Source organism: Maylandia zebra, linkage group LG3, assembly GCF_041146795.1.
Source record: "Maylandia zebra isolate NMK-2024a linkage group LG3, Mzebra_GT3a, whole genome shotgun sequence".
Lineage (NCBI taxonomy): Eukaryota > Metazoa > Chordata > Actinopteri > Cichliformes > Cichlidae > Maylandia > Maylandia zebra.
Window position 1 is genome coordinate 25,209,703 of NC_135169.1, and position 5,215 is coordinate 25,214,917.

The 5,215-nt window shown below is 36.3% G+C and overlaps 1 long non-coding RNA gene across 4 annotated transcripts; it reads left to right on the forward strand.

The window, feature by feature from the left end:
• Window positions 1-1,432: 1,432 nt before the first annotated feature.
• LOC112436370 (uncharacterized) lies at window positions 1,433-4,117 on the forward strand. 4 transcript variants are annotated; one of them, XR_013096438.1, is made up of 5 exons: window positions 1,433-1,475; window positions 1,597-2,212; window positions 2,589-2,741; window positions 3,103-3,190; window positions 3,776-4,117. It is a non-coding gene; the product is annotated as an uncharacterized LOC112436370 (long non-coding RNA). The 4 variants fall into 4 exon arrangements; XR_013096434.1 differs by lacking the exon at window positions 1,433-1,475 and having other exon boundaries at window positions 1,486-1,728; window positions 2,149-2,212; XR_013096441.1 differs by lacking the exon at window positions 1,433-1,475 and having other exon boundaries at window positions 1,486-1,728; window positions 2,177-2,212.
• Window positions 4,118-5,215: the final 1,098 nt, after the last annotated feature.

Here is a 5,215-nt window from a genome sequence, read left to right on the forward strand (position 1 = left end):
GACGCAGATCCTGCTAGGCCACATCACGGACAGTCAGGTAAGCCAAACAGTAGACAACGACCAAAACAAACAGGCAGATGAACTAGACCCAAAATACTCAGGAACTTGCAAAATTCACGAGATCGCCAGTAGTGTCAGTAGAAGACAAGAAGGTTTAGCAATTGTTAAGATGTATCAAAGAATATATAAATAAAAGATTAAAAAAATACCGGTGAGTAGAGGCAGCAAGTCGCGCCAGCGTTGACTCAACCGGAAGTTTGACCGCACCCACCCAGGTAGTACAGGACCCAGCTGTGAGAATGGCAAGTTCTGAAGCCTCTGGACTCCTGTCACATTAATATGTTGTTTATTAAGCACTGAGATTTGTCTGTAAGTTTCCTTATGACATTTTAACAGGCGTTGCCTTGTGAAGTTTATTACAGTATGGAGTGTAGAGAGACACAGGTAAATAGAAAAAAACACACAAAACACAACATCTGCCCAAAATGATCAAAGTGAACAGGAGAAAAACTAATGGTGCCCTTACACTTCAAAATAACGCTTATGATGCAAACACTACAGAAAAGTTACATGAAACATCCCGTCCTATTTAATACAATTTAAGCAGCAATGATAAACTGAAAAATAATCACATCTCGGAAATATTTGGCTGTTTTACATAAACATGGGACACAAATTAATGGTAAAACCTGAATCGGCTCAATACAAAGTTATTTGGATTTGTCACATTGCGCAGGGGCACAGACATATACACAGCTGGTGTATATGTCCGTGTTCATAGTCTGAGAAATTCCAAGCAGGGAAGAATACACAGTAACTAAACTAAAGGCAGCTGCAGCACATGATAACAACGTTATTATGAATAAAAAAAATAAAACACCTACTGAGTAAAACCAGATTAAGAAAATAACCATCATTAATTTACATTATTTTTACTTTTGTCTTCATTAAAGTAAATGATTCATTTCCAGGTTATTTTCTTTAACATTTTCATGATTTTCAGCTTTTCCAAATTACTTTTTGATTTAACGATTTCTTTCTTCTTATGATGCTTCCAAGCAAGTTACCTGAAAAAAAATCTGACTTTTAAATTGGGATTTTATTCTTTTTAGGTCCAAGAAAATGTTTTCCTTCTAAAAGCCTTACATCATTCTCATTTACTTTAAACTTTTTGACTGATGCAATTGTAGTACTCATAGGGGCAGTTGTTGATTTGCCAGATGTGGTGGAAAGTGGGACAGATGTTTCAGGGGAAGAGAAAGATGTACTTTGTACAGATTTACTTGACATTTTTGATGGGCAGGAGCAGTTAGAGGGAAGGTGTGAATACAGATGAGTAACTGTTGTAGTTTCAGGACATTGTGTTTCAGGAAATACTTGTACTTTGTGGAGTTCTCCCAAGGTCTTTGTATCCAGATGTTCAGGGCCATGATTTCTGCACTGAAAAAAAGGGACTGGCCATCTCTTGGATTTATGTAAGCATCTTGCATGTATTTAACACAATTGCCTCATGTTTTAAAGATAAATGTAACTATATAGTGTAAAAACTACATGATATGCAGAAAGGGTGTATTAAATTGTTCATATCATGTTCAGGTGAAGTAAGTCAATAAGATAGCAACGTTAAATCTCGTGAAACCACGCGTGATTTCATCTCGCGGGCTTTGGATCGTGGTTTAAAAAATGCATCCATCTCAGTCAAGTCGAGCAGCCAACTCTACGTTTTTGGTATGTCTTGATTTTTTGAATTAATATTTACCATATTTCAGCCAAATGTAGTTAAACGTCTAGAGTGTCGCCATGTAACATGCTAAAAAAGAGCCGTTAGCTTATTTGCTGTTTTATCTGTTGTCAAAGAATTGGCGCTTTTTCATTTGCATTTGTCTTTGGCACAAGAGCCGTAATATCACATTAAACCTAATTACGAGGCACTCATAACATAATTTGGTTTTCTGTGTGAATAGATTTGTCAACTGACTCTTCAGTTACATTGTGTATTTACTGCACCGTGGTGTTAGTGAGATTTTGGACATTGAACAGCTTTAGCTAATATCATCAGCGGTATTATGCTAGCTTACATCCCTACCCCTCCTGCCCTCACCTGCTGTCCTTTTGTTTTTGTTTTTGTTTTTGTTGATGCACATTGAGAGATGACCTCTATTCTGCATTTCACCAGGAGTCAGCTGATGGATTGTGGGTTCAAGGTGTTATGGTAAGAAAGTATATTCTATTTTCGCTTAAGGTTTCTGTAACTTAATTATAATAGGTTTTTTATAATTATTAGGTGCATGCATACTCAAATAGACCACCCTATTAATACAACTGAGAAATCCAAAATCTGCCATAGGTTTAACTTATACCTGTATGTATTGCCAGAAAGGTGATTACTGGACTCACATTAATGCACACTTGAACTAAAATGAGGTTGTAACTTGTGGGTTCTTGGGTTGCAAATCAGAAATAAACATCTTTGGATTTTTTTAATCCCATAAGATCTGGAAACACAGTTTTTATTCAACAAAACATTACTGATTATTAACCAAGCACAGTGCCTGCTGTTATTTCAAAATAATTTTATGTCATTTCAGATGAAATGCAGCATTCCAGTGCATCCCAACCATGCCTTTACAGTCAAGGTTTCTGACGGAGCTGAGTTTCTCTCTGACAGTCTGCTGAAAGTGTTTGCAAAGTGATCGGGGGAACAGGGCACAAAGCTAAAGGATGTAGCTGCCATGATGACAGTAAGAACTTTAAAATTCTTTAACTACAAAGTGTATATGTATTGCATTAGGTCAGTAAAAGAGTTTTATGCTGCATCCATTGAAACAGTCAACTATTACCTGTGAGTACTGATTCCACCGAAAGGATGCCATAATTTTCGTCATGCATTTACTGGCCCACTGAGAAAAATTGATCTTTTAAAAAAAATAAATGTTCTGGAAACTATATATCCATAAAGTTGATGTCAAACAGGAACTTTTGATATTGCTTTGTAGATGCTGGTGTTGCATGTTGACTGGTTTAAGTTTTGGTCTGGGATCATTTTCTTCTGTGCTACTGAAAAGTTCACAAATCTCTGTTTTCTTTGTTATAATACTTTAGGATGACATTAATGCTCAAAGGGAGTCTCATCAAAGTGCTCCGCATCTGTGTGAAAGACAATTGCAACATCTTGGTGCAGGAGTTCATGGTGAGTGTTTTATGAGTAGATTGTGGCTTTGCAACATTTAAAAATGCATTTAGTTATCCACTTGATCCTCATTGGACCAGTTAGGACCAGTAGTCCTCTTTAATAATTTGAAGTTCACATGAGGCCTGGTAGTGAACTCAGCCGCCGGCCCTTGAGGCCCCACCCCTGTATTAGGGGTCACATCAGTGTGAAAAAACTTTAAATTTGTCATTCTAGTGAACAAAGGAAAATCCCCCCAATATTTACATTAGCTTTTGTTTGAAAAAAAAAAAAGACCAACAGCTAACCAAATTGTGGGGCTGAAAGTCTAAATTCTAACATCTTCTGAGTGACAAAACCTGGATTTCTGATGGGCCGGTGTCTTTCTAACAAAAACTAATGTAAAGCATTTGAAATTATTATGTTTTTCACCCTCTCTTAGAAACTCTGTTAGACCATGAATGGCAGCATGGCAGGCCACTCTTTGGCTATAGCTATTTACTATGTTGCTTGCATTGGTTTAAATTACTCTAACATTAGAACTGGTAGATTCAAAAGAGATGAGTTTAAAAAGGAATCTTAAAGAAATGTTTTGTGTTTAACCAGGACTTGACTGAGGCCACTGCACAGATTGAGAAAACCACAATGAACATCTGTCTCCAGAGGATGCACCAGGCAATGACTTTTCTGACGTTGGCATCATCATCGAGGGTATAGTAGTTCTTCAAGATCTGGATAACGTGACCTTTGCAGTAGCCATGCTGTTTGGACCTTTTTTATTCCTTCAACATGAGTTACCCATCACAACTCTGCTACACTTTTGAGGTGATTCAAAGGGTGGTAATGGAGTTGGAAGCAACTCAGCTCTCAAGAAAAGCTCACAACTAAGACAAAACTGCTCCTGCAACGAAGCTCACTGTTATGCATGTGAGGTGACCAGCTCTAGGTGAGAAGGTATTTAAATCTCACACTTGTTCTGCTGCATTTTTGAAGCTCAATTCCAGGAACAGATCGCAGGGTTCATTTTTATATACACTGCAACTGCCATGAGGACGAGCCGTTTTTTTTTTGTTGTTGTTGTTTGTTTTTCCTTTTGCTCTGTACAAGTTCTCTGTCTGTTTGGCAGCATTTTTAAATTTCTCTTTGTATTTTTTCTTTCTTTTACTAGTGAAGAGATGTAGCATGAACAGTTATGCAGTCTAAATATCCCATATGGGCCGTGTGAAATGGTATTTTCAGTTTCATTCAGTTGAAGTAAGGAACGTTGAATATTTCTAAGTGTGCTGTTTTGAACCAAGATGTCACAGTATGATCAGTGCCGTAATTTTTGACAGTCACTGTATCAATGTTATTTTTGCATCTCTTGAATAAAGGTTTTGACCTGCAAGTGCTAATTTCTTTAGTTATTGGGGTAAAATGGGTAATGTTAATAGGCCAATTCAGTAACCTAATTTAATGTTAATGGAAACTAACATTACCTCAAATTGTTTAGTTATAATTGTTGTTTAACTGAATCTTGATGTCAGAGGCCTTAAATAGAATGTTTTGTATTGTCCTGTAACATTTTTCAAAAGAAAGAGTCTAATTTCTTTGCTGTGATTGATTCCAGAGAACACGGAAGAACTGACATTATTTAACTGTTGGTTTATATAGATTCAGTAGTGGAGTAATGTCAGTTTAATTCTTTACCTACTGTCAATGCAGTGAAATTAGACATTTTGTTTTGAAAGGTTACTGGTGGATGCCAGCAACCATCTTGGAAGAGAACAATATAATCTGTTATAAGGCCTCCATTTGAAAATTGTGTATTTGATACTAGAATATAATAGCAAAATGTAATTTGAAGATAACATGTAGTATTTAAGTGACCAAGTAGTATTGGGTAAAAGTTATTGAATGGTGTTGGGATAAAGTGAGAAAATTGTGAAGGATTAAAATATTTCAAGAGCTCAAATTACTTCATCAAAACATGTTTAAGTCACATTTTATCAACACAAATTGCACAGGTTTATTGAACATGAATAAATTGTGTTAATTTAACTCAAT